This window comes from Phascolarctos cinereus, unplaced genomic scaffold (assembly GCF_003287225.1).
Source record: "Phascolarctos cinereus isolate Bilbo 61053 unplaced genomic scaffold, phaCin_HiC Scaffold_4;HRSCAF=312, whole genome shotgun sequence".
Taxonomy (NCBI): domain Eukaryota; kingdom Metazoa; phylum Chordata; class Mammalia; order Diprotodontia; family Phascolarctidae; genus Phascolarctos; species Phascolarctos cinereus.
In genome coordinates, this window is record NW_027555847.1 from 397,143,729 (window position 1) to 397,158,474 (window position 14,746).

Here is a 14,746-nt window from a genome sequence, read left to right on the forward strand (position 1 = left end):
GGCAAAAGACGGTCTCTAACTTCAAGGTGCTTATAATCTTACGATGAATGCAGTAGAATGGTTGTCAAAGTTCCTGAAGTTTTTTCAAGAAATATGATTCATATTCAGTATTTTATCATGCTTTCTTTTAAAAGGATGACACTAAAGGGACACATCACAAGTCATGGTGTGAGACAAACTACTTATATTTCTATGCCCAGGAATCTGTAAGACAAATTTAACTTGTCTTCAAAATGCCCAAATACAGAGATCTGTATATAGTAGGCACCCAAAGAATGTTGTTAATATAAGGGTGAAAAGAGTGCTGAACTGCATTCTAGTCCAGGCTTTGTCATTAAATATTTGGATGACATCGGACAAGTCATTCAACTTTTCTGAACCTCAGTTTCCTCATCTGTAAAATGGGGCTTCAAGTGCTAATGTTCTATGATACCATCTATGATTGGATGTTTCAATAAATTAGTCTTCACTCACCATTATGCTACCATTTTTTTGATCATTTTGTTTATAGCTCAAGAAAACTACCAGTATGTGAGTATATATGATTTTTTTTTGTTTTTATGAGATGCAGCACCGTTTAGTGGAAAGAGCACCGAACTCTCAGTTGGCCAAGTCCTGGATTCAAGTTCTGCTCCTGCTTCAAGTAGGCAGGTCAGTGAAAATTCTCTGGGTTTTAGTTTCCTCATCTCTAAAATGGGAATTGTTCCAGACATCCAGAGAGACGGTGTAGATATAACATTCTGTAAATCTTAAAGTGCTGCACAAATTTGGTTGCTGTTATGATGGAGTTATTAAAGATATTAAACTTAATGTGGTTATAAACTCACAAAATAGCCCAAAGAACTGTGGCTCAGTGGCATTAATGGACCAAAGGAAAAGAGAGGCTAGTTTTTCCATTCTGACAACTCCAAGGCTTTGGGAAATTCTTAACCTTTTGGTGTCTGAACTTGTGGTACATTTTGGGAAGCTCCAGGCAGGTTGCTTTGGGCAGAGGGAGTTGTTTCTTAACAGGGTCTGACACGGCCTCAGCAAGATGCTATATGAAAACATGCTGCCTGAAGCAGCCTGCTCGCATGCAGGGAGAGGAGGCTTCCAGCTGATAGAGCTGATTGCCGCCTATAGGCTGTGCAAACACCAGCGTGCCTCTCCCTTATTGCTGAAGCTTGCCTGTGGTTGCTGGGGCTGCCTAACTGCTTGCTAGTTCATATAGGATTTTCCCAAGCTGAGTAATCCATGATGACTAAATGCTTTAAATTATAGCAAAATTATCAATTTGGTGGGCAAAAAAGTCAATGACCACCCCCATGAATATCTAGAAAAGCTATAACTACTCTTTTATGTACAAAGACTCTTCTTCCAGCTAGTATGCTGAGGGTGTTGGCAGCAACGGACTCTTCTGCTACTCTGACCTTCTCATATCCATTCCACCTTTGAGCCAAGCTTGCCTGGATATTTAGACAATCTACATATAGAGTCATTGCACACTGAAAACAAAAACAAAACAAAACAAAACAGCTGCTTTTAATGAGCAGGCTTTGCTTGAGTCTTATGTCATACCTCTCTCCTGGCCTATTCGTGCCTCCTGCCTTCTTGGTTCTTGACTTACCCCCTGACTCTGGATTCTGCTATCTGTCTAATCCGAGACACCAGCTATTTCCACTCCTCATCTATCACTAGTTTCTCACCTGGCTGGCCCTTAATACTTATGTATATCCCAGCTCAGACTGATCTCCTGACCTTGATCAACCCTGTCAATTAATTTCCATGTGTTTTTCTCTATTGCTACAGTTTCCCTTAGCTTGGCTGTAGCTCTTGCTTCTACATAGCACAAAAGGACTATGTACTATTCACAATAGGGGGCTGTCTCTGTTGTAAAGTGTTTAAAAGTTATGAAATTGTCAGAGAATCACTTTCAGTACTACAAAATCTTTTTTGGTTACCTTTTTTTTTACTTTGACTTTGTAATTTTCTTTGATAGCATATATCTAATTTTATAATAGAAGTCAATAGGGAAAGTCTTGCTACAGCTAATTTTGTTTGAAATTCATAAATTTGTGTGTCGGTGAGAATGTTTATGTTTGCTGTTTTTTAAAAGTGAAAACAAGCCAGTTCTATAATCTCATTTGTTAAAATGGAAACAAAAAATCAGCAAAGTACAATATTGTAAATACAAAGTTTCCCCTAGTAACACATTAACCCTTTCAGAAAGAAAAAGCAGGGGGCAGGTAGGTGGCACAGTGGATAGAACACCGGCCCTGGATTCAGGAAGACTAGAGTTTAAATCCTAACCCCGTTTGCCTAACCAAAAACCAAACAAACAACCCCCCCCAAAAAAAAACAGAAAGAAAAAGCAATCCCTTTTATCTTTATAAATAACACTGATGCTTAAAATACTCACAAAATCAAGATTTTTTTTTTAATTTAGACATATCAGGTAGTCACTGGTATTAGCATTGTAATTAGGAAAATCCTATGGGAACCAGATGAAATACATTGTGAACAACTGAACTGCCATTCTGGAGACCTTCCGACCTGGCAGGAGCTGAGACTTTTAAGGAGGACTGGGGACAGACAATTACTGGCTGGCTGGTGGATACTGAGAATGGCCATGAGCTTGTTGCTTGTAGGCAGATTTTGAGGCTTGCAAAGGGAAAGTCAGATTCAGGTAACCCCTGGGGATTTGCAAGGGTGTGGTTGCATTGTTTGAGTTTCCTAGAAAGTTTCCATAACACACATACACTCACCTTTGTACATCTTTCACAGCAAATGTGAATTGTAGGAAGAGTGAATTATGTTTCCATTTCCTTCCCCAATTGTGTTGTGTGCTTTGACCATGTTTGGTATCTTCCCTAATGGTAAGAGGTCAGTTTTCCTGTAAGGACCGAGCCTGTGATGAGTATGCCTACAATGCACATTTCGTTACCAAGGTAATTTTCCCTTTTCTCTTACATTTTATTTTAAGGATAACATTGATTGAACAATCAGTCACACATAATTTTTTTTTGTATCAAATAAACAAAATTAAGGCTTACCTAAATTTATTTTTAAATTATCAACTAAAATTTATTTTAAAATACAAATGTTAAAAAATGAGACGTAAAATACCAGACTATTATTGTAATATTGGGGCATGCTTGGATATCCTTGGCATACCCTCTACTCAGGTCTATTGGTGATGATAAGGCTATTCAGACAGAGGTCGGGTTGTATTTCTGCTTTTTCTGAGACTCCACCCCATCACCCTTAGGATATGTTGGAGAGACCCAGATGTGACAGCTGGGAACCAAATGAAATATGTCTGGTAGAATCTCCTGGATAACAAATATTTTGACGTGTTTTCCTTATTAGAATTAGATACTACTCACAGACTTATTAAAATAGAAATCCATTAACTTTTCCTGCATTAGGGAAGTAGCCTTAAAAATTGCTCTGATTTTGAAAAGACTTGCTACACATTCATAATTTCCAGCTATTATTTTGGTTAGAGCCATGTTTGGTTAGAGCATGAAAATACTATAGCTAATTCAAATTGGATGGGGATGTATGAATTCAGCTTTGAAAACCAACCACAAAACCTCCATTATGTATATGATAGAAAACAATTTTCAAATTAGCCTGGAGCCTCATCAGGACATTGTCCTTGGGGTCCATGCCATCAGACTGCCTTATAAGGAAAACCCTGGGATCCCATTCCTCCTTCAGTGACTAAATCCCCTTGTATAGGATCTGAATCACACCCAATTTTACTCTATGGTAATAAAAGCTATAGTGTGGTTTCTGCATCTTGTTTTCAGTGGAATTAGTGAAACACACATACAAACACACAGAAAGAATATACATCAGAATGCTTATATTCTTAATTTTAATTAAATTGGGTTAAAGCCTTTAAAAAGAGAAACTATCAAATACCCAGTTTTCTTTTTTCTCCCATGTCTGTTGGAAGAGAGTAGCAATATTTCTTATTGAAAGCTTTATTAAGTTCCTACTCATGATGTGGGACTTCTCCCTATTTTGGACAGTTCTTAAGAAGTATTTTGGACAGCAGCCTAAATTATTTCTCAGATGGAGAAAGCATGATCCATTTAATTGTAGATGAATGAAGCTTTGATTCAGAATCCATTGCTTCTGTAGACATTAATCTTTATATTATGTATGCATTAGTATGAGATTGAAGTACACTATGTAAGAATAACTTAGTCAACAACTTTTTTTAAAAGAAAATCAAAAACTTCTTATACCACAACTGGCAAATATTGTGAAACACATTTTTAAATGGATGATTTTTGTTGTTATGGTGAAAGCTAAGACATTCTCAGGGACCTAATTAGGAGAAAAGCATGTTCTTCCCATCCTTGGAAGAAACAGATTTTGAGAAATATTTCAGCACACATAGGGGTTTGGGTCAGAAAAATTCTGCAGCTTATAAAGTCATTTGTTATTTTGCTGTGATTTTATACACAATGGAAGGGTGAGGAAAAGGTCAGCAATAACTCTGCTGTTGCATTTTAGCTAGAAAAAAAACATAATATTGATCGATAAGAAAATGGAAAAAGCACAACTATTAGCGTCTTACTTGATCTTCTCCGACCTTTACCCTGCCATGTTGATTTTATTCTTAAATGTTATGTCTCCTGTTCCAAAGGTTTGTCCTATTTAGTCTTTTATTTAATTAATACATGATCTTCTTTACTCTCTCTAATGTTGAAACAAGAAATTCTCTTTCATTCCCTTGTTGAACCATTGTCCTTACACCATGCTTCATGTGCTACCATAACCACTTTAAGTATGAATTGGTTTGTTTAAAACTGCTCAGGAGCTAGAGTCAATAGGTACTTAATATCACTGTGTTCTTACAGGTCATTGGGATAAATTAGATTTTTTTAAAACTGGAAATACTGTGCTGACCAATGCACTTCCCTGCCACCATTACATCTACATGAGGCAGAAGGAAGGACTTCCCTTTGGAAGATCCTTCTTGGCTGTTTAGAGGGTCAGAGCAGTTAGCACAAGAGGTCTACCTACTCCCTGAAGATGAGTGGTGGAGGACCTCTATCAAATGGGCAGAGTGTACAAATTCTAATTAACAGAGAAAATCTGTACCTTAGAAGTGCTGACTAAAGCTTACTACTTGCTGTGAATTTAAGTGGATACAGGGTGTATGTGTGTGCATATATATGTATCCATATGTATATATGTACATACATATATTCACATATATGCATATGCATTCAACCTGTAATATACATTATAGAAACATATATATATATATATATATATATATATATATATATATGTATATGTATATATATATATGGGGTGGAGAGAGAGAGAGAGAGGGAGAGAGAGAGTGAGTTTGTAATCTGTAACACAGGTATATCCCACCTCACTTTAATTATTTCCATGAAAATACTAGCTTAAAAAGCATTATAAAGCAGAATTTGGTTTCCTGAGCAATGAGGTCATACATATTCCAAATATGTGATCAATGCACAGCCTTGCAGTAGAGCTTCATGACTTTATGGTGGGGTAGAGAATGTTTCCTTTCCCGAGAGCTCTTTGTACAGATAGGATCCAAGATCCAACAACAACAATAACCACAAAATTGTCCTTATGATAATCTCCCACTGAAAGTAGTCTGAAGGTGGTATTCCCCACCCTCCTCTCCAGCATCTAAGTGCATGCTCTTGTCTCTGGTCTATCCTTCTTGTTTGTTTCAGTTCTCTATGTAAGGGTCAAAATCCCCCAAATGTCCACTGCATTCCCTTCTAAGGATGTTAGCAGTGGGGCACAGGAGAGTAGATCTGAAAGGAGACCAGTGCTGTGGTAGAGGTCAAAGAAAGAGATGTTTCAAAACAGATGTTTTCCTTTCCTCTCACCTATATATTTTCCTAGAAAGTTGGAAGAACATTTGGAAGAGATAAAGCTTTTATCTAAAGAAGCTGTTCTCTATGTGTCCTTCCTGGCCCTTTCTGCTTATGGTAATGATGATTGAATATATGGATGAATTATCAGATAAATAATCCAACCCAGTTATACTAAGGTCTTGGCCAAGTGTCAGTGGACACTTCCCTGCCAGCTCAGCTCTGTCCCTTCAGTTCCCCTGCATGAGGGGATACCTATCATCTGCTTGGATTGCAGTTGCTCATCTTTCTCCAGGCAGGGAAAGGGCAATTTTCGTGTTAGTAATTTCTGATGTGGACTAAACAAAGCAAACTGCAATCTGTCAGTAATTCGTTCAACCGAGAGAGAGGCAGGGCTGCTCTATACTGTGCAACCAAGAAAAAAAAAAACAACAACAAAACCCTCAAAACTACGAACTCTGTGGAAAGCTCCAGGACAAGAAGTCTCGAATGGAAGGGTTGAGGGTTTAAATGCCTAATTATGTTGTGTCTTTTCATCGTTGTCAGGAGGGAACTTTTACCCCCGCACTATTTTAGATCCCATTACAATATTGTGTGCCTTTTCCATATAAATCACTGTCACTTGCTTAGCCAGTGTCATTTTGCATGATTGAAAAACTGGCTTGAGATGTAAGTTAATTATGCATGTAACTCTCACTATGGTGAGGGGGAAAGCAAGGAGGCTCTACACTCGATTGTGTCTATGTGAATGGCTCAGTGACCCTGGTGAACTCCGGGATTCTTGCAGACAGTTTGGCATTATGGTTCCCAAGCCAGCAGAGATAACAGCTATATTTCCTATAACATAAGTTATTCTCAATCAAGATGGGTCTAATTTTCTTCTCCCCTCCCCTTCTTATCCCTTTGCTCTTCCTCCCCAGGTTATCTGTGCTCTTCCTTGGCTCATGTACGTGATTCTCTTTCTCTGGGACAGTTCAGTAGGATGAGCTACAGATAAGAAACTATCTGGGAGAACTCACCAAGTTATCTGGCTTGACCTTTGGAGAGACTCAAAGGGAAGTGTTGTCACTCGGAGGAGATAGACGGGTCACTGTAGGCACAGGGCCAGCCAGCCACTTTTTTAGAGTATGTCAAAGGCAGGGCCAAGTGAAGACAGACTAGACTTAATCCCTTAACCTACCCTGTCAGAACTGCATCAAGTCAGCACTGCCAAATCCACAGCCACCTCCTAACTCAGAAAGGTATGCATGATTGCATTTATGAATTTGCTTTTGAAAAGGGGCTTTACGGTTTGATATTCAGAGCACTGTGGAACCTGGACCACATCTCCCCGTATGCAAATGCACAGCTAAGCAGATTCCAGCTGAATAGGCAAATCCACTAAATGAGTAAGATGAGGGGTGATATTAAAGGAAATTATGGCAAAAAATTTAAAGAAAAGATGTGTTATCTGTGAGTGTGGCTTTTAAGATGAACAATTCGGGTTCTAAGAATGTTAGACTTCCATGTTATTTAGAAAGGAAGAAGAAAATAAGCTATTTTAATTTAAATGTGACTGGGATGGGGAATCATGAAAAAGGGACGATGGACAGAATGGATTTGGAATTTTGTTTAGTTAGGTACATTTATATATTATTGCATCTTACAGGCATGGACACCTAAGAGGTAAAGGGAGCTTCTCTATATTTCAAGAAAAAGCAGACTTTTTCATTTTACCTCTAGTCATCTTGGGTTCTATATTAATTCATAAATAAGTGAACTATTGCACAGAAAAAGCTGTAGAGATAATATATATTTATACCAAACACTGAGTCACGTGGGTAGATTACCTTTCAATTTAATAACCAAGGGGAAAAATCAGAAAAATCACTTTTCTAATAGTGGCTGCTTATAATTCTCTGTGTCTACATTAATACAAAAAATAAAGGCTGCTCATCAGTAAAATGGTAAGGTCTTAAATTGTGTTTTCTAGAGTGACAACTGTAGTGCCTGAGGTTTCTACATATTTTAATGTTTACACTTAATAAAGCATTCAGCAACCTGTGCTCGGCTGAATCTAGAGAGGCTTTTTCCCATCTAGGATTTAAAACAGGTTTAAAGGGTGATAAAGCCTATTATATTTTATTAAACAATTTATATGTGTGTGGCATAATTAAATTCCTGAATGCCATGTGTCAATAATTTTGGCATAAGATTACTGGCTGTAATAATGTCTGATTTTATACCATGACATTATTTTATGAGGCATGCCTATTATTCATACATAACGCACATCACCAAAATGAAAATGCACCGTACCACAAGCTCGTCAAGATTTATAACACATCTTTCAAAGCAGTTACTTTGAAATATAATTTCCACTTTGGTTGCAGAATGCATCAAAATAGTACAATTGAAAGATGATGATATGCAATTGGGATAAAAGGAATTCATGTTTTCCTTGTACTCCAGTTCCAGCATGCTTTGAAATGATATACCAGCACTACATGATCCAAAGGAATGACTGCATTCCAGTATAGCCAGCAAGGATTTGGGCATTTGCAGCACTTTAAACGAATCTGGCTTTGATCTCTCTAGTAATATGGAAACCACTATGTAAATCCTTGATTGTTATAGGAATAGTAAGTCACCTTAAAAAATAAATCTCTGTTGTTTTGTCAGGGAAAGGGTAGAGTGGGCATTATAGCAACCCCAGTGGGCTTAGTGAGCTGTAATAAAAACCTTAAGGATGGTAAACACTAGGAATACATATGAATGTATTGATTCATATATTTAACCTCAAGCTACATATGAACATTTAAAGCTGTGCATGTAAGAAGTTATATTTTGGGGTTCTCCCTCTAGAAAATTATTGATTTGAGAAGATTGTGAAACAAGTAAGATAAATTATTCTGTGATATTTGAACTGGAATGATGTGTCATTTTTCAAACTTTCACTTGCTGTGTACTATATTATCTTGCTCCTCTACTTTTCTTCTTTCAACTTCTCCATGCATAATCTTTAAGACATTATTATACAAGATGTGATTCTTTAGTTTTTATTTGATAATACAGCATACATCATAATGCTTAGAATTGTATAGTTTTTTAGTGCACAAATCAATCAAATAATTTATTAAACACCTACTATGTTCCAGGTACAGTGTGAAGTGCCAAAGATACAAAGAATAATACAATTACCACTTTCAAGAAGGGTACATTCTTACCATGTAATACTGTACATTTCAATCATCTGTGACTGTGTCATCCTCCAACTAGGCTGTAAGCTTTAGGTGATCAGGGACTATGCCTTGCCTAAATGATGTATCTTTCCCTAGTCTCTAACACATATAGTTGGTACTTATTTTAGAAATAACTCTCAAGCCATGACAGTATCATTTCTGGATAGTTCGAAGTGCTTTATAGAAAACATCTTAAATTTATTCGAATGAAGTACTTTAAGGGCATTTATGTTCTCTTCATAGGTAAAGAAAGATTCTGAAACTTCCTTCCCTCCTTCCCTTCCTTCCTTTCTCCCTCCCTTCCTTCCTTTCCCTCTTTCTCTTTTCCTTCCTCTTTTTCCTCCTCCCTTCCTCTTTTTCTTTTTTTCTCCTTTTCTTCCTTCCTTCCCCTCTTCCTTCCTTATCCTCTCTTCTTTTTCTTCCTCCCTCCCTCCCTCCTTCCATCTGTCCCTCCCTCCCTCCCTCCCTCCCTCCCTCCCTCCCTTCCTTCCTTCCTTCCTTCCTTCCTTCCTTCCTTCCTTCCTTCCTTCCTTCCTTCCACATTAGGCACTTATTGTGCTAAATGCTGGAGATACAAAGACAAAAGTGAAACAGGCCCTGGCTTCAAAGAGCTTACGTTTTAATGGACGAGACAACATGTATGTATCTAAATATACAAATAACATATACAAATTGAGTACCATGTTATTTTGGAAGGGAATGCACTCTGAGCCGGGAGGATCTGAAAAGACTTCATGCAGATGGTGATGCTGAATCTGAATCTTGGAAGAAAAAAAAAAACAACCCAAGAGACTGAGGTAAGAGGGAGAGGGCATTCCAGGAATGGGGGATAGCAAGTGCAAAGGGATGGAGATGAGAGTTGGAACATCCTGTGTGTCAAGCAGTGAGGAGAACAGTACAACTGGGTGGACAGAATGTGTGGATAAGAATAGTGTATAAGAAGACTGGAAAGGAAGGAAGGGGCCAGGCTCTGAAATGGCTTAAATGGCAAATAGAGGAGTTTATGTTTGATCTTAGAGGTGACAGCAAACCACTGATTTCACTTAGTGGAGAGTGACATGATCAGAGCTGAATTTCAGGAATATTGTTTTGGCTGCTGTGTGGAGTATGGATTGGAGTGCAAAGAAGTCTGAGGCACAGAGACCATGTATAAGGCTAGTGTAATGGTCTGGATGAGAAAGATTTTTCTCAATTACAATTTAATCTGGTTTGGGCCACATTTGAGAGTGTTGCAGGCCAATGCCACAGGGCTTGATGCTGTTGCCTCCACTAGTTTTCAAGATTCCTTGAAAATATTAAGAAAGTTCCCTATCTCTAGAAGTGTTAACACCACTATGGTAGTCACTGATGATAATGACAATGATAATAATAATGATAATAGCTAATATATATATAGTACTTTTAGTTCTGTATAGTAACTTATATCATTTGATTCTCTCAATAATCCTATAAGAAAGGTGCTATTATTCTCCCCATATTACAGATGAAGAAACTGAAATTGAGGGAAGTTAACTGGTTTTCCCAGAGTCACATAGCCAGTAAGCAGGATCCAAATGCAAGTAATAGTAATGACAACTGGAATTTATATAGTGCCTACTACGCACCAGGTACTGTGTCAAGGGCTCTACAAATATCTAATTTGGTCCTCACAACAGTCCTGGGCCAGAGGTGCTGTTATTATCCCCATTATACAGATGAGGAATCTGAGGCAAACAGAGATCAAGTGACCTGACCAGGGTCACTTTGCTAATAAGTATCTGGGGCCAGATTTGAACTAAGATCTTTCTAACTCCAGATTCAGAAAGCTTCCATTGTGCCACTCAGACCTCTCTCACTCTAAGTCCAGTGCTCTGTCCACTGTACCAGTGAGCACTTTTATGATTACTGCTCTATTATCACTGTGATTCTATCTTAGCAGTTCAGACTATCACTCGTATAACCCAGCTATTGGGTGGTTTCCCAACTGTAGGAATAACTTAAGGGTTTTCTAAAATAAAAGACCAAAGGTTTCTTAACAGACAATTGTAGGGGTTATTCTTAATTGTTTAAATGGTGCATATTGTCCACTTAGGGGGCTTTGAAAAAATATCCTTCATGCATTGTGGTGTCCAGATGTTCCTCATTCCTTTGGCCAACTTTTGATCTGCAGGGCATAGGGTAGATGTGATAGTAATTGTGATGGAAAAAGAAGGGAGGGTGGACAGATGCTGCTGAGGGTTTATCTATTTATTGATAAATACTACATGTAACAGATATAAAAATTCTCTTCTACAACATCCTTGACTGATATTGGATTATGAAACCCATCAAAACTCTATTTGAATTTGTTGAGGGATGTGAAGCATGTTCTTTTGTTGGGCGGTTGTAGGTATTAGACAGCTTATGTAACATTTTCCTGCTTCAGTGGGGGAAGTAGCAAAGAGGAAGACTGGGTTTAGAGTTGAGATCAAGAAAGAAATCAGGGATAAGAGGGAGGTGGAATATTCACCTGTTTCCACTTATTTTTCCATCTCCTTTTGAAGGTGACTCCAAGAACAGTTGATTTCTCCATCACTGAGCTCAGGGCATCCCCCTTTGACCAATAAAGCCTCTCTTCCCAGGGTCTCTTCAGCTCCTGGACTCAGGCATAATATAATCCCTTTTCTAGAGGTCCTCTGGTTATTTTCTTACTACTTGCAGTACCCATCCCTTGTTCTTTTCCCTTTCCCCAAGTTCCTATCCCTAGAATTAATAAATTGTAATTTTGTTGAATTGGTTACTATATTGTCCTAGAATGAAAGACTTTTTGAACTTGGTGGAACTTGAGAAAAACAACTAGAAACAATAACAACAATAGCCAGTATTTATATAGCACTTACTATGGGCCAGGCACTGTGCTAAATGCTTTACAATTATTATCTTATTTGATCCTTATAACAATCCTGGAAGGCAAGTGCTATTATTGACCCCATTTTACATATAAGGAAACTGAATTTGGAAGGTGACTGGCAAATGGGAAGTTAGTGGCAAAGCCAGGAGTAGGATCTGGATTATGATTCCCAGGCCATGTTATATAAAGTGGATTAGAATGTGAGATTGGAATCATGAAAAAAGGGTTCAAATACTGCCTCCCACACTTAGCCAAAAGAGCCTGAGCAAGCAATTCATTTAGCCTTGCAAAATCTCAGTTTCCTTATATGTAAAATAGGCATTATGATATCCACAATAATACTCTAGTACCTGTTTTATCATCTATAAAAATGGGCACAATAGGAGAATAATGGTGATGATGATGATAATACATGTATTAATTCTCATAAGATTGTTGTAGGAACGGTACTGTGGGTATCAAATTTAGTGTGCTGTAGAAATGTGAGCCACCATCATTATCCCACTGCGTCATGGTACCTCTCTATAACTGATTCAATGTGCCCTACATAAAACTTTATTGCTTAAGTAGAGAGATTTATAATTGATAGTCAATTAAAGATGGTGTTTGTGACTGTGTCTACAAAAAAGATGAGCATGAGTTCATGGATATAATCCTGTACTAAATAATATTGATTATATAGTTCAATCAGGTTGGGCTAACATTGTTTTGTTTCACAATGCCTTCTTCAGGAATGTAACCCACTCTAAGCTTGAGGACTGCTTATATGACATTTTCTGGTCACAAAGAATTGGCCTATGAAGTAGCACCCTCTAGACCAGGTTGATTTATATATTTTTTCTGAGTGTACTAATCAGAGCAGAGTTAACTAGGACTGGTGTGTATATATGTGTGTGTGTGTGTATTATTTAGTGGCTGCAGACTAAACTATGCAGTGGAAAACAGAGGGGAAATGGTATCAATGTCCAGTCCAGCCAGCACAATGTATACCAGTTTTACTGACTGAGTCATGATCTCTTCTTCCCTAATATTATCCCGTTGCTCATCCTACACATTTAGAAACTTCTTGGTGAAAAGTCTCTTGTAGAGATGTCTCTATTTGAGACAGAGGCTGACAGATCACTTTCTGAGGTTCTCATCTATTAACTATGCCAATGCTTTTCAAAATTCCAACATGAATTAGTTTCTGTTTTCCTTGCAAAGAAAAAGTAAGCTTATGTCTGGATCTCTAAATATGCATGCAACCTTAATTGACTTTATTGCCAACCATTCAAATGAGCTAAAGGAGCTCCTAGAGAAGTTAATACTACATTTTGGGGTTGTTATGTTGTGCTGTGGGAAGAGAGATAGTAGGAGAGAGTGGGGGCAGAGTAATGTGTTCAGTATAGGAGTGTTGGAGGCACTCAGAACCCACTTTTAACTCTTTCCCTACTAATCAAGTGTTGGGAATAGATAAGATAGGGTTATGGATATCCTGTCCTATCAAAGTTAAAGGGAATGGAGAGGATGTGGTAGAGTAGGGATGGGGAGAGGAGAGGGTTGTAGCAGCACAATGAGGGCAGTGGTGACCAAATAGCAGGCAGAAGATGGATGGCCACGCTCATACCCATGAAGGGAAAGGAGTAGCTGCTGAAGCCTTGTTTAGAGAGACAGAAAAGGTATCAGGTAATATGCTTGTTTAACTCATCTGGAACATTCAACAGTGATGGCAATGATTATTTCCAGAGGTGATGATAATAATTTTATTGAGACCAAACAGCTAATAAATCCCTTAATATTGAGGTCACTAGTTACTGGAATGGCTGGTTATACAGCCATTTAATATTGTCAAAATCATAAAGTCAAATTTAGCAATACAATTTTTACCACAAAAATGGTAATGTAAGATAGTCAAGAAAATGAAGCTGAAAATGACTTTTTTGTTATTTCTCTTCCTTTTGTTGTTGTTTGGTCATTTTTCATTCATATCTGACTCTTCATGACTCCATTTGGGGTTTTCTTGGCAAAGATACTGGAGTGGTTTGCCTTTTCCTTCTCCAGGCAGTTTTATAGATGAGGAAACTGAGGCCAACAGGATTAAAAGACTTTCCCAGGGTCACACAGCTAGTAAATGTGCGAGGCCAGATTTGAACTCATCTTCCTGACTCTATACCTGGCACTCTATCCACTGCTCCACCTAGCTGCTTTCTCTTCCTTCTATTACTTAGAAATATGAAAGCTTTTTTTCTACAAAGATACACACATACACATGTATATTTCTCAGTAATATCAGAACTTTGAGTACAGTAAAAGTCCATGAACTCATACTTATAGGCAAGAAAAAAAGAAAGGAAAGCAGAAGGAAATTCAATGTCTCAAAAACATTTACTGAAATGAAATTTTAAAGAATATTTTTTATCATGAACTGTATTAGTTTAAAAGTATGCTTGAACCAATATTCTTACAATTATTTATATTACTAATTTTTTGTACTCAAACATAGCTCCATAATTTTCTTTTTTCTTTTCTTTCCTCTTTCTTTCTTTCTTTCTTTCTTTCTTTCTTTCTTTCTTTCTTTCTTTCTCTCTCTCTCTCTCTCTCTTTCTCTCCTTTCCTTCCTTCCTTCCTTCCTTCCTTCCTTCCTTCCTTCCTTCCTTCCTTCCTTCCTTCCTTCCTTCCTTCCTTCCTTCCTTTCTTTTCTTTCTTTTCTTTTCTTTTCTTCCTTTTCTTTTCTTTCTTTTCTTTTCTTTCTTTCTTTTTCACATAGAAAAGGTTATCAAAAATCCCACTGCTGGGTAACATTATCAACGGCTTGC

At 37.7% G+C, this 14,746-nt stretch overlaps 1 long non-coding RNA gene across 1 annotated transcript in view; it reads left to right on the forward strand.

Moving 5' to 3' along the window:
• The first annotated feature begins 569 nt into the window (after window positions 1-569).
• LOC110201218 (uncharacterized) overlaps window positions 570-14,746 on the forward strand; it is a 43,420-nt gene continuing 29,243 nt past the window's right edge. Inside the window, exons 1-2 of the long non-coding RNA XR_002322428.2 lie at window positions 570-651; window positions 9,779-9,879. This is a non-coding gene — a long non-coding RNA (uncharacterized LOC110201218). The remainder of the gene's footprint in view (window positions 652-9,778; window positions 9,880-14,746) is intronic.